Source organism: Toxorhynchites rutilus, chromosome 2, assembly GCF_029784135.1.
Source record: "Toxorhynchites rutilus septentrionalis strain SRP chromosome 2, ASM2978413v1, whole genome shotgun sequence".
Lineage (NCBI taxonomy): Eukaryota > Metazoa > Arthropoda > Insecta > Diptera > Culicidae > Toxorhynchites > Toxorhynchites rutilus.
In genome coordinates this window covers 25,226,701-25,242,533 of record NC_073745.1, presented here as the reverse complement: position 1 = coordinate 25,242,533, position 15,833 = coordinate 25,226,701, and the positions used below count along the sequence as shown (strand labels likewise).

Below are 15,833 nucleotides of genomic sequence, written 5' to 3'. Positions count from 1 at the left end.
CAAGGTTCGCCCGAACAAACTGCGTGTTGTCGTGGCTGATCGGAAGCAAGCTAACGAGATTGTTGTCGACAAGCGGTTCATTTTAGAATATCGCGCATACGTGCCCTGCCATAACGTAGAAATTGCGGGAGTGATTACAGAAACGGGTCTGACGTGTGAATTTATTAAAAAAGGAAATGGAAAGTTCAAGAAGCTCCCCTCGATGGAAGTCGAGATCTTGGACTGTCGCCAATTAGGCAAAGTCTCCCAGGAAGGGGGAGAAACTAAATTCACGCCGTCCGACTCGTTTCGAGTAACTTTTGCTGGTTCCGCTCTCCCTGACTACGTTATGGTGGACAAATTGAGACTGCCGGTGCGACTCTTTGTGCCAAAGCCCATGACTTGCAACAAATGCAAGTCAGTTGGTCACACTTCAGATTATTGTGCCAACAAGGAGCGCTGTGCAACTTGCGGAGAGCAACATGTGGGGGAATCCTGCAGTGCGACTGAGCATAAATGTCCATATTGCGGGGGAACTCCACACGCGCTCTCAGCTTGTGAAACTTATAAGAGTCGCTGGGAGAAACAGAAGCGCTCTTTAAAGGAACGCTCGAAGCGCACATTTGCGGAAATTTTAAAGGGCGCTTCTCCACTGACTCAACAACAACAACAACCAATCTCAACACAAAATACTTTTTCCTCGTTGCCAGTTGATGAAATGGAAGCGGACACAGCTAGCGGGGACACACCGTTTATTTCCAAAGGGAATCCCCGGCGCAAGAATGTGACCACTCCCAAAGTTCAAGAACAAGTCCCCCCGGTGATACCCCCTGTTAGCTTGCCTAAAAAATCGAGTGCCGCGGACAAGCAAAATTAGGTTCCTCTTGGCTTCCGTGGGAATAGTTCACCTTCGAACGACCCAGCACTCGAGGGAACATCAAAAACCCCAACTGTCCCTATTTTTTCGTCCAGTTCAACTTCCCAATCGGGATTTATAAAGTTGTCTGACCTTCTGGATCAAATCTTCAAGTGTTTTAATGTTTCCGACTCCATCAGAACCATTGTCATCTCAATGCTTCCAGTATTAAAGACAATTTTGCAACAATTGATGCAAACATGGCCCCTCCTTGCAATGATTATCTCTCTTGATGTCTAGTTTAAATAGAGAGGTCGGAGATATCACTGTTTTACAGTGGAATTGTCGTAGTCTCATCCCTAAATTGGATACATTCAAATTTTTAATTCATAAATTCAATTGTAATGTTTTTGCTCTGTCCGAAACTTGGCTTTCTTCGCGAGATGATCTCTCTTTCCATGATTTCAATATTATACGCTTGGACCGTGATGACAGATACGGAGGGGTGCTATTGGGGATCAATAAGTGCCACTCATTTTTTCGAATTGACCTTCCACCTATTGGAGGGATTGAAGCTGTTGCTTGTCATGCAAACATCAGAGGCAAAGACCGCAGCTCTCGGAGGCCAATACAAGCTGACAATACAGAAGCTTGTATTGGCCTCCGAGAGCTGCGGTTAGCCGCAAGCAACTTGTTGACATGTGCTCACTTCTTCCTGAGCCACGATTGATCTTGGGAGACTTCAACTCTCACGGAACTGCCTGGGGGGAACAGTACGATGACTATCGTTCATCGTTGATATATGACCTTTGTAACAGCTTCAATATGACCGTTTTGAATACTGGGGAAACAACACGTGTTCCTAAACCTCCTGCTAACCCAAGTGCTCTTGACCTCTCGCTTTGCTCGAATTCACTATCGTTAGATTGCAAGTGGAATGTAATCCAGGACCCCAACGGTAGTGATCACTTGCCAATCAAAATTTCCATCACCATTGGGTCGAATTCTTCTGAATCTATAAACATGGCATATGACCTCACAAGACACATTGACTGGAAAAAATATGCGGACGCGATTGCTCTAGCCATCAATTCCAGAGATGGTTTACCTCCATTGGTGGAGTATAACTTCCTTTCTCGTTTGATCTATGACAGCGCGGTTCGCGCTCAAACGAAACCCATCCCAGGTTCCACCATTTCCCGAAGGCCTCCCAATCTATGGTGGGATAGCCAATGTTCCAAGCTTTATATAGAAAAATCGAATGCATTTAAAGCTTTTCGGAAACGTGGAACTCCTGAAAATTTTCAAACGTATTTAGCCCTTGAGAATCAGTTCAAAAATTTGATCAAAGGGAAAAAACGTGCTTATTGGCGAAATTTCGTGGGAGGTTTGTCACGAGAAACGTCAATGAAAAAATTATGGAAAGTGGCTCGAAACATGAGAAATCGCTCTTCAACGAATGAAAGCGAAGAATATTCACATCGATGGATTTTTAATTTTGCACGAAAGGTTTGTCCCGATTCCGCTCCCGTGCAAAAAATTGTTCGAAATATACCACAAGATAGGTGCGATCTTGATTATGAGTTTTCGATGGTAGAATTCTCTCTTGCTCTCCTTTCATGTAACAATTCTGCTCCGGGATCGGATCGAATTAAGTTCAACTTGTTGAAAAACCTCCCTGATGTGGCGAAACATCGCTTGTTGAATTTATTCAATCGGTTTCTGGAACATAATATTGTTCCAGATGATTGGAGACAAGTACGAGTTATAGCTATTCAAAAGCCCGGAAAACCCGCGTCCGACTTCAATTCGTACCGCCCAATAGCAATGCTGTCTTGTATACGGAAATTGTTGGAGAAAATGATCTTGTTTCGCCTTGATCGATGGGTTGAAACGAATGGCCTACTCTCAGATACACAATATGGGTTCCGCAGGGGCAAGGGGACGAATGATTGTCTTGCGTTGCTTTCTTCAGAAATTCAAATGGCTTACGCCGAAAAAAAACAAATGGCTTCAGTATTCTTGGACATAAAGGGGGCCTTTGATTCTGTTTCAATAGAGGTTTTGTCAGACAAATTACACTCTCGGGGACTGCCGCCTCTATTGAATAATATGTTATATAACTTGCTTTGTGAGAAACATTTGAATTTTTCTCACGGGGATTCGACAGTAAGTCGGGTCTCCTACATGGGACTCCCCCAGGGCTCATGTTTAAGCCCCCTTTTGTACAACATCTATGTAAGCGACATCGACAATTGCCTTACACAAAATTGCAGCCTAAGACAACTTGCAGATGATGGAGTGGTGTCTGTCGTAGGATCAAACGAATCCGACCTGCAAGGACCCTTACAAGATACTTTGAACAATTTTTCAACCTGGGCCATTGGGCTAGGGATCGAATTCTCCACGGAGAAAACAGAGATGGTGGTTTTTTCTAGGAAGCATAGACCAGCAAAACCAAAGCTTCAACTTTTGGGTAAACCGATCACTCATGCTATGTCATTCAAGTATCTTGGGGTTTGGTTCGACTCCAAATGTACTTGGGGGGCCCATATTAGGTATCTGAGTAAAAAATGTCAACAAAGAATAAACTTTCTCCGTACAATTACCGGCACCTGGTGGGGAGCCCACCCCGAAGATCTTATAATGTTGTATCGAACAACTATTCTCTCAGTGATGGAGTATGGCAGTTTCTGTTTTCAATCAGCTGCCAAAACACACCTCATTAAACTCGAGCGAATTCAGTATCTTTGTCTCCGTATTGCATTGGGATGTATGCCCTCAACACATACCATGAGTCTCGAGGTTTTGGCAGGCGTACTCCCACTAAAAGATCGCTTCAATTTATTATCTCTTCGGTTCCTCATTCGGTGTAAGGTTATGAACCCATTGGTGATCGGAAATTTTGAGCAGCTGATCGAGCTAAATTTTCATTCTGGATTCATGAGCTCATATCATGAATTCGTCTCCATGCAGGTTGATCCTTCTTCGTATATTCCCAACCGTGTTTGTTTTCTTGACTACATCAATTCCTCTGTGCATTTTGATCTGTCCATGAAGCAGGATATCCATGGAATTCCAGATTATCATCGATCGGGGATCGTTCCTACGATTTTCGAAGCAAAGTATGGGCGTGTCAATTGTGATAATATGTACTTTACTGATGGGTCCTCTATGAATGAGTCCACAGGATTTGGAGTGTTCAACAATTTTTTTAGCACCTCACACAGTCTTCAGAATCCTTGCTCAGTGTATATTGCTGAATTGGCAGCAATACACTGGGCGCTGGACAGCGTCGCCTCACGACCTGTTGAACACTATTACATTGTAACGGATAGTCTGAGCTCTGTCGAAGCTATCCGTTCAGTGAGGCCGGAAAAGCACTCGCCGTACTTCCTTGAGAGAATACGAGAAATTTTGAGTGCTTTATCCAGACGCTGTTATGTCATTACCTTTGTCTGGGTCCCTTCACATTGCTCAATTCCGGGTAATGAGAGGGCTGACTCATTAGCAAAGGTAGGTGCAATTGAAGGCGAAATTTATCAGCGTCAAATCGCCTTCAATGAATTTTATTCTTTAGTTCGTAAAAATACCATCGTTAACTGGCAACGCAAATGGAACGAAGATGAATTGGGCCGGTGGCTCCACTCAATTATCCCTAAGGTTAGCCTCAATCCGTGGTTCAAAAGTCTGGACTTGAGTCGGGACTTTATTCGCACCTTCTCCCGACTCATGTCCAATCACTGTTCGTTAGACGCGCTGCTTTTTCGTTTTAATCTTGCCGACAGCAATCTCTGCGGTTGTGGCCATGGTTACCACGACATCGAACACGTTGTTTGGTCGTGCGAGTTGTATCTTGTCGCCAGATCGAATTTAGAAAACTCCCTTCGGGCTGGAGGAAAGCAGTCCAATGTGCTGGTGAGAGATGTGTTGGCTCGGTTAGACCTTGATTACATGTCCCAAATATATGTTTTCCTTAAAGCTATCGATCTTCGAGTGTGATTGTTCATACATCCTTTTCCCCTCCTTTTCGTCCTTCGCGAGCTATCGGTTCCCTTCCTACTAACATTAGAATAAGTTAAATTGTAAACACATATTAAATGTAAGGATAGTTTTAAGAATTGAGTGTGAAGTGTCAGTGTGAATGAGAATGTGAATGTGAATGTGAATGTGAATGTGAATGTGAATGTGAATGTGAATGTGAGTGCGAGTGTAAACACACATCTCCTTACATCCCATCCTTTTCCTAATGAAAATGTGTCACCCTTCTAAACTCGAGTCGACCGCGAGTAATCGGTTTCCTATTTCATTAACCATCGAATTAAGGAAACAACATGTTGATATATGCTAGTTGAAATATAGTTAAGAGTTTGGCTCCATTAAACTTATGTAACTGAGCCTGTAAAAATAATCGGATTAATATATAAAAAAAAAAACTTGTTGCATCTGCATCTTGTTGTGTACATACTGCTTTGACCGCAGATTTGCATGGTTGAATCTGGTTAATTTCAGGTATTCAGCCTTCATATTTTCGAATGAATACTGTTGGAACAATAGGTATCGCAGCAAATGATTATCAACATCCTACCTTATCATCAAACGGTATGCGAAGAATTTCAGTGAACTGGCGGCATTGGATTATTATCAGAGCGAATAAACGTCCGACTGGAAGTCATGAACATCAATTCAATGTGCCCAAGATAAATTTATCCTTTGAAGGTCATTAACCTTTCTAAAGATGATCAGATGGAATATATCCCAATGTCGTCTGGAATAACCTGTCCAACACCTTATGATCGTAATATTGTTTTTGCTATTATTCTGATGTTTCATAACACGGCACTCTATTGATTATTCGCCGAAAATGAATAAAAAATATCCTTGAAGTTAGCCTACGGATTGAGTAGCAGTGCAATATGGTAAGCCAGTCTCAGGATAAGAAAACCTTTAAAAATAAAGCTTTTTTTTTTGAATGAATCAATAGTAAAACAAAACGTCAAAAAATTTCTCAGCTTTGTGATAGCAGATAATCATTATCCATTTGAGTTGTATGAGTATTCCCCCCCACAAACTGTGGATAGTCTATCTGCATACAAATTATGTAGAGTTCCACAACCCAAAAAAATTATGAGCAAATATTTACGTGCTTACACAAAAAAATTATAGGAGGTTGTGTCCAAGATACGACCGCATTGTTGACGTAGAACTATACTGTTATTTTATATAAGTCGCCATACATTGGTGGCTTGAAACTACTAGGAATATAAACACTTCTCATCATTTTGCGCTCGAAAAAAGTTGCATTACTTTCTCATGCTCGAGAGAAGCGCAGCTGTCACCCTTAGTGGAGGAAGTTTTGCTACTGGCAAGCAAAACCTAATTACATACAAAATTCCAGAACGACATTTACTTCTTGGAGACTAAACAAGCGAAATAAACTCTTTTTGGTCATAACAACCTCGAAAACAGTAGCAATGCTTCATTATGATCAATATTAGCGCAAATGCAATCCTAGTTGAAGGCAGTTTTGCGCCTGGCACGCGAACCCAAATAATTCCAGTAAGACATTCAAGATGCTTGGTATTCCCCAAATAATTTTCTGGCGCACAAACTTATCGCCTGCTTCGCCATAATGTCAGTTTAATGCATTGATGATGCATTCTCAAAGGCACCAACGAAGCCCTTATGATGACGGAAAACAAACGATGTTAACAGTTTGGAAAAAAAACTGAATTATGCCACACATCTTGTACACTGCTGTAACACCCATCGATGCGAATTCGCTGATGAGTTTGTCAAGAGCGACTGCCTTCACCACCAGCGGGGGGAACTTGATTTTGGTTGCTGCTTGGGTAACGGCGTTTACATTTTCGACAGACGCGCCGAAATCGCCTACTTCGCTGTTGTTCGATGCGGCGTCACACTCGCGAAGGCTCGGTTCAGTGCGAGCGCTTTTCACTGCACCAACATCGCGTGCATCATCAGATGACGCTTGCCTCGAAATGTTATTGCCCCTGGCAATGCGATCGTTTTTAGCAGGGCTCGAGCCTGCCTTCCTCTTCTTTCTTGCTCATCACACGTTACGCGAAGCGTCCAATTTATAGCGCGGAAAGAAAAACAAACGATACGAATAACTCGAAAAACGAAGAGAGAAACCAAACGGCGATATCTAAGTTGGATTACCACTGGTGGGGTCCAATCTTAGATCGAAGCGCAGCGAAAGCAAAGTGAACTGGATTGCTCAACAGTCCGATGCCGAGTGAATGTTTGCCTTCTTCTATCTTTGTTTTTAAGAGGCTTTAAACTTTGCAGTTCATTCGCCTCTAACTGTTTGCCTCAGCGAGATCCACTGTTTATACTCTAGGCAAGTATTCCCCTTCATTCTTCTACTTTTCCTTTGTTCACGGAGACTTTAAATCCTACGATTTCCCCTCCGTTGGTCGTCGATAAGTTGCTCGTTATTGAAAACTCTGTTCGGGAAAGCACACAAATGGACAGAACGAATGTATGGGAAAATGGAAACGCTTAAAGTTTTCATGAATTTTAACCATTTACAAACCAGGGGATTCTTAAGTATAGCATATTAAACAAATCTTACGGAATTTCCGATTCGTTTAGTATGTAAATCGCCAAAATCAGTTCGCGACAAAAATAGTTATTAACGTTAACTTTATTTCATAAAAACGTGACCTGTTTGCTGATTTGACACCCTTAATGAAAGACGTAGTTCTACGTCAAAACACATGTTGACATATTTGCACTAATTTATGGTTTTTGATTAATTCAAGGCAATCAAGGTCTTTTCTAGGCACCAGTTTACTCGGGCCCGAAAAAAGAGGTCTGTATTTGGGCTGGCGGAGAAATTATCTCGCAAGACCACGTGTTCGATGTCGTAATAGCCTTGGCCAATAACGCATTTACATTAACACACAAAATTAGTGATTTGAGGAGGATTATTGTTTGTAGTCTCTTGTAGATTAATTTAAACAACATCTGAGAAATCCTCTGTGAAACATGAAACATTAGAGTCGTCCTATCTGCTGTAGCGCATTTTTTTTATTTTACCCAGTTTCATCGAAGTAAACGCGCTCGGAAGGGAAAATTGAACGCCCGGGCGAGAGAGCGAGAATCGTAAAGCGTACGTCATAGAGACACCTATTCCCATGGAGCAAATTTTTGTTAGGAGTTGAAAACAAAACGAGGAAGGAGAGTAACTCAATTATTCGAACCAAGACGGGTCTATGGTACTAGGTGAGGCCGTTTCGTCACTAAGTTGGTTAGGGGAGCGGTATATGAAAACAGTACGGAAGAAAGCAGAAGGGGAATTATTTGCTTGAAGCGTGAAAGAGACAGACTGATCAGGAACGAGCTTCGGCACTAGCGTATTGTGTTTTGTTTACAAACAAAACACAGTAGACTTCCAAGATGGCTGAAGAGTGGTTTTAGCAAGTTGGCCCACCTTAGGATATACTTCTACGCGCCTTGATTCGAACTAGTTTCAGTCTAGCAATGCTTTGGTCAACTCAGAGTTACCAAGAGAAAATCATTTGGTTATGATGGGTGAGGATTAATAGTTAGTCGCAGTTTGCACCGATTGCGATTAATCGTAAATCACATCATGCTCCCTTGTTTTCCATCCTTGCTAGTTACTCTGGTCTCACAGTTTCAGCTTCATATCTGAACCATCAGAAACAGACAATAACCTTGGCACAGAATATTTTTCAAGGTCGACTTCTTTATGCTTTAATTCACGTGGAACCCAGGCATTGGCATCTCGACGAGGACATTAATCAATATGTTCCTTCAAACGTCCAGAGTGCAATTGAGATGAAATCTACTGAAGTGATGATGTAAATTTTATTTTTATTTGTCTTGAGGCAGATGAACAAGGATGGTGAACATGGTGAACAAATGAATCAAATGAACCAAATGATAATTTTATCAATTTTTTGTCGAACGGCTTGAAATCATTGTTTTTCGTTAAATTACATTGAATTATCTTTTTAACTGAGAACTCCACGCTTTCTACGGCAAAGGGCGGTGTCCTGAAAACTTACCTAAGGTATGAGAAATCAACACTTTTGTGATTTCTCTGCTGCACCCAAACTAGCATTGGTTGAAAACATTTCATCTTTGGCAGAAATGATGCCATTTCGTGTGCTGGAGGGTCAAATGCGCAAATAATTAGCTGATTTAGAAGCTTATAAATGGTTTGTAAGTATGCGAGCAGACATCTCTTTCTGTTTTCTTTTCTCATTTCATTTGGGATTGTGCCAATAAAAAAGTCCATACGACGTCAATGAGGATCGAACCAAGGCTGGCTGGAATGCAAAGATATTTCACACGACCACGCTATCCATATAGCTGCCAGTGCTGTTATAAAGAAGCGTGATAATATTGATTTTCTAAGAGGATAAAGAAGAACATGAACGAGAATATATCTTTCTCTGTCTTGGCCGTGTATTTGGCAAACTATACGAAAAGCTTTCATATGCTTTCATTTAAATGTGTCTCCTGTTTCGCTCGCTCATATTGGCTCTAGCATATATATTATACAAATGATAAACATGTATTGGGGAGCAGCTCATTTAATGTAATAAATCGGGATGCCATAACATGTGCTAAAAATTAACTTTGGGTGTGGCCTTCATTTTTAGAGTAGAGTATTTCTGCCGAGCGGTGGAGTACTTCGTGGAAAGGATCAATTTGATGTGTTGTATCAGGTGATCTATGCGATAGATAGAAGCTTCGGGAAAAGAACGCTTGGAACAGAGAACGTCAGGGATCATGACATGACCGATCGACACATCACCATTATTGACTTTGCTATTCCAGTGAACCATACTTGGAAAGGTGCTGGACGTGGAGAAGAAATTGGCCGACAATCATAAGTCCGTTACCTTGGGCACTTGTGCGATTGTTCGTCACTTACTTTGTCAGATCAAAAAGGTATTAGCGTATAGATAATCACATTCCGTAGCGTCAAATTGAAATACATGAGAAATAACCTTCATTACATAATGCGACTTGGTAGCAGGGTTGCCATAAAAAAATGTGTTTTTGGTCTAAAAAAATCTTTTTTTCTGTGTTTTTTCTCAGAAAATCTGTATCTGTATCTGTATTAACTGTTTGTGTTCGTTTATCTGCTCTCAGTCACCACAGCTGAGAAGTATACTAATATTATAATTTATGCAACAATGTATCAGTTCACACTTTTCCAAACGAATTTTGAATTTTTACTTATTCACGAACCAAAACGGTGCTACTATGAATGATAGATAAAGGTACTCAGTATAAACAAAAGTTGTCATCTATGCTTGAGGAAAGAATTAATGGAAAACTCCATGTATTGCAGCACTGTGTAAAGAGCATTCATTTTTGCGATACATGCGAAAGATATCACACGCATTATAACAAATATTTTTTAAACATAAAAATCAAAACATTATTTAGCAAATAATAGTAAATAATTATCAGAAGTTTAGAAAAAATAGAAGGAATCTTGGCCATCCTTCATAATCTCACAAAGTTATAAATTACTGCTTTTCCAAGTAAAAATGATTGCAGTACGACACACATGTCGAAATTTTATATGACCGCAAAGGGTTAAGGGTTTTGAAGCATAATCTTAGCTATAGTATCATTGATTGCTATAGTTATTATGAATTTGACGGTGTTGGTGGTATCCACGTAAAAATTCGCATTCTCTGTGCTTAAGTAGGAAAAAGATAAACAGTGTTATTTATTTATTGTAAAGCTAGCAGATGACGCAGACTTTTGTATCTTTTCGCCTTAGATTGCACATGAGAAAGCAGTACTAAACGCTGAATATGTATGCCAAAATGACTTTCATTCAAACTGATTCGAATGCTATATGAATAAAATTGATGAGCTGGGAAAAAAATATTGAGATTATTTTGAAAAATCTGTAAATCTGTATGAAAACTAGAAAAATCTGTAATCTGTATCTACAGATTCTTGGTTTCAAAAAGTCGGAGATATGGTAACCCTGCTTGGTAGTTGTATCACAATGCGGCGGAAATAGATTGAAATCAACCCGGGTTAAGAAAAATCTGCTTGTGCTTATGGTTTATACATGAGAATTATGATCAGTGTCTTAGAATGTCAACAAATATTCACGAGTAACGAATATGATTTAATTTCAGTGTAAATGATTTTTTTTCATGCTTGAAACACACTGTCCTCATTATATTGATGACAATAACAAACGAGTTCATTTTGTTCATATCGGTGATGCATGAACAAATTTGCTGTAATGAATGAATGCCGCATTGAGTGGGGTTCATAACTTCGCTGTTATTTATACTTTGAATATCAAAAGCAACAAATTGATATTCATCACATTCGAGACGATATTCGTTCTAGCGTTGATTTCGAGTGATAAATTTAAAAATAAAAAAAAAAAAGTCAGACTGGATCATTTAAAGAACAAAAACGCAAGAGTTCGATGAAACGAACTTTGCAAGAAATCGCGGACGATTTTGTTTGGCGAGACGGTAACAACGGCATAAATACAAACCAACCGCACACAGCGTTCTGAGACGAACCAGCCCAGGAGGCTGAAAGTCTCAAAAATAAAGAATGTAAAAAAAACCGCACACAGTTGCCTCAGGTGTGTAGAGATCAACCAGACTTTGGCTGAAAATCTCTTTAATAAAGAAAGGAAAAAAAAAGTTGCCTCAGGTTAAAAGTAAATAACTGCTGATATCCATTTGGCTAAAATGAAATTCAATTCTGGCATCTTGAATAATCAAGATGAAAATGACTTTAGATGGAAAAATAACTATAAATAAAATAAACAAAGATTGAAGAACAAAAGTTCATTTGCTCATATTCACTGGTTGTCTGGATCTGTCATTTTGATTTTCGTTTGGAATATATAGGTCTTCGATGCAACCTAGCCTGAAAATCTATGCATTTGAGCTTAGCGGAGATGATTTTTTTCAACACTGATTGTGGTATTCGCTATGGTCTCTGGTAAGAATATCTCAATTACTGAAAGCTGTGGAGCATTCAATCGCTATTCCCATCTGACGACAATAGGTGGATAAATCCACACACAACAATTATACATAGGCGGTTCAAAAATGCTAACTGCGAGCGTCCGAGAGCACTTCGAACTGCTATAAGGTATATGAAGAAAAGGAAGATAACGAAGTATCGATATCGACTGAAAGATAAGAAGTCATTCAGCTGTCATTCAGCATCAGAACTAGGTGTTGTGGTAAAGTTAGAGATATCGAAGAGTAATGCTATGCGCATCAAAAACAGAATAGACCGGTAAACTCGTCAGAACAAAGAACTAATGAATCGAACGAGCCGAGATCTTGGAAGCCGATCCTAAAAGCGGTGCAAGGCTCATTCGTCTTCCTGCGTTAATATTCAGATCTGAGAGTCTGGAAAAGATTTCGGCGTGAGCTTTTGAGCCTGCTGCTTCTTGATCGTGAAAGCAGAAATGCGATACAAAATCGAATTACTTTAGAGAGTATGCATGATGTCCTTTTCATTTAACTGAGAGAATGTTCGGACTCGCGCATTTCACTGCTGATTACTTAAAACTGTGGAAGTAGCCGGTTTTCGCTCGTAACATAATTTGTGTGAATTATATTTTTTGTTCTCACGTTTTTTTATGTTTAGGTTTTTTCAGATGTAGAACTTTGTAATTTTAATTGTTTAATTTGCCCAAACAAACTCAAAAATACAAGTTTAAATGTCAGTGTTGTTTTTTTTTTGTACAAACGCAAATGTGCTCGATATTTGACGGTGTATACTCCGGTGTATACAGACATCGTAGGGTCTGGACGATACAATTTACCGCTTACACTGACAGCAATCAGCGATATACAGCGCATCGAATTGTCCGGAAAACCTAATCAGTGAAGTAGCTATGTGGCAACGTATCGCAAGTCAAATTAGCATCAGCAGCTATCTTGATACGATTAGAGTTCATATTGAACCGTAAGATAAAAAATTAGAAAAAATAAATATTTGATCTGTCGCGTGCTTCAAAGATTCGTCTCAAATCGTAGCCATTTCCCCTTGTATGACTGGTTTCATTCCAAATACAGGTCGGACTCGATTACCCGGAAACGCGATTATCCGGACTATTTTAGATTTGATTTTTTTAATAGTTTTTTTTAATAATTTGTTAATATACTTTATAAATATGATTATTTGAACAAAATTGAAAAATTGTAGCTGGGCTAGGCTAGGGGGTTGGAATAGGGGTAGTTTTATACAACTTGTTTCGATTATCCGCAGTAGATTTATATACGTTGAAAATTCCAAATTTTAATGAATACATTTCGTTTTATTTTTGAAACATACCTAATATGATAATTCAATGAAACATGAATGTATATAGGATGAGCAGGATCCGTTTAGTATGTTTAAATCCGCTCATCCACAGTGTGTTCGAATAATTATGGATGTAGTAAGGGGCTGTCCACATACCACGTGGACAACTTTAGAGAGGGTAAGGGTTACGAAAATGTTCACGCTTGTCCACGGTGAGGGGGTATAGATAATGTCCACGTGGACACGTTAAATACATAATTTGAAAAAAAAATCACATCTGTATTTAACAATAAATGCAATTTATTCGGCATTTCCGACAAATTTGTCGGTAATTATCGGGGTTGAGCAGTCTGAAAAAACCATATTTTTCATATCCGATTTATTTTTATTAGTTTGAGATGACAATCCTGAAATGACAGGATGAAGACACCGTCAATGCATGCTAGAATGTTGTAATATTAAAAATATACGACATTGTTTTCCTAGATGGGGTTTTTGATTCAACTTGCGCTCTTGATGTAAAAACCGTTTCGCCTTCATCTTTTGAAAACTTCCAAGGCTTCGCGGAAATGTAACACAAACAACAAATTATTATATGGATACACGCACTGTGTCTCTCGAAAGTGTTCTTAGCATCTCTTCTGCGTTCTGGAATACGCTTTATTGGGTTGCCCAGAAAGTTCATACCGTCAATAATGATAATCAAATCGAGACACTGATCTAGAATAATCTTCAGTACTCGACACATGAATTAGCAGCTTCATTTCAAATATAGTAGAACCCCGATTATCCATAAAAATGGTTTGGGAAGGTCACCGTGAATAACAAATATCACGGATGACGCGTTAATGGACTAAAAATGAGGTGCAAACTAGTGTTGGGCGATCTTTACAAAAAGATAGATATTGTCGAATCGATTTTCTAAATGGCGTAGGGATCGATCCACTGATTATATTGATACCAAAGAATCGATCATTGCCGAATCGATGGAAGATTCAAATGCTTTTTTCCAATTTATCTGATTATTCTATAGGAGTGTTGCTGTCCTTTAAACAGGGAATACATTATTATATATATATATATATATATATATATATATATATATATATATATATATATATATATATATAAATTATGCCGTGACTTAACTCGCGGTTTAAAAAAACTTTTATTTAATTTCTAATTACCCTTTTTATTCGTTTATAACACTTTACATTCGGTTCATAAACCTTTATGCCCGTATTCAACTCGGCTACGCTCAAGACTGAATTCTATAGTCGTATTACAAGGCTTAAATAGACTACATCTGCTGATCTCATTATTTCCGTCGGTGGTTCGAACCTGATCGAACCTTTGTTCGCGTCGTTCGATTGATTTCCGCGGCGTCGGCAAATGTTGGTTTACACGCGCGGTGTAACTTTGACGCCTCTGTCTGTTGCTATGGGTCTCGGCTGGGCTTTTGCTGACGTCTTGACTTCTGGGACGCCTTGGTCGGTCGGTTGTGGTGTAACGCCTCCCCCCTTAGATTCTCGTCCGTCCTCGGACGATCTTTCGAAAAGGACGAGACTCGGTAATGGTCTAAATTCTCCTTTTCCAATGGTTTGTTTAAGTTCCGTGGTGGTTCCAACATGGCTTCGAATTTCCAGAGTTGCTCTTTCCTTCGCTTTGAATCTTCTGTCGATGATATAAATGGTAAAAGAACAGATAATGATTAGCATGAGGAGGACTCCTCCTCCGATGGTTGTTGTCCTTTTTGAACGATGCAGGTCTAACTTTATGTCCTGCAGACTGTTAAGGTTTTCCAATTTGAGGTGGTTGATTTCATTATTCTCCTCTGTATAGTTTAATTGTATCAACTTATTTCCGTATATTGGGAGAAGGTATTCTTCACTATTTCCAAAAGTTACTTGGTTATTGAAGGTGATGTTCATCACTTTGATTGTACAGTTGTTTGTTTCGATGATTGTCGGGGTGTTGATCAGTCTGGAATTGTTGCATGAATCAGAGATCAATACATTTTTGTTTGTGTCAACAAGTATGACTCCTTTCTTAATTTCTTCGACACGGATGGGTTGTCTGACGGGTTTTATGATACATTTTGGTGTTTGGTGATTCAGAAGGTTATAGATGCAATCATCTTCGAGAAGGGTTGTAGCTTCGCAAATGTCGCAAAGTTCGCTTTGTCTGTAAATGATGTCTCCATGCTTTGCCACCAGTTTTACGTCTGTGCTGATTCGTGTACTGTTTATGTTGAGCGTCTGAATGTTGATCAGGTCGAACTCGTTGTCCCCGAGGATGGGTATTTTCACCAGTATTATAATTTCACCTTGGCTTACAATAACGCTTCCTGAGCTGTACTGGAATATTTGATCTAAATAGTCTAGCTTTAGCTTTTGAGCATTGAGTCTGTTGAAAATGTACTTCTTCTCTTCAAATGAAAATAAATTTCTGTTTAAAATGTTGAGTTTAGCAAACTCGATTTGTTCTTCAATATTTCCGAGAATCTGAATTATAGAGTCAAGGTTTACAATCATGTTGATATATTCCAAATCTGCTCTGGTTACCAAAGAATTGTTCCTCTGTTCCACAATCTGTTTATTGATCTTTTTGAGTACGTCTGTTATGTTATTAATTTTGTTTTGTATTTTTTCGTTAATGATTATTTGTCTTGATATAGATT

General features: G+C 39.4%; 1 protein-coding gene across 7 annotated transcripts in view; it reads right to left on the bottom strand.

Moving 5' to 3' along the window:
* LOC129771779 (uncharacterized) overlaps positions 1–15,833 on the bottom strand; it is a 111,010-nt gene that overhangs the window by 52,367 nt on the left and 42,810 nt on the right. The gene's annotated exons all lie outside the window — the stretch shown is intronic.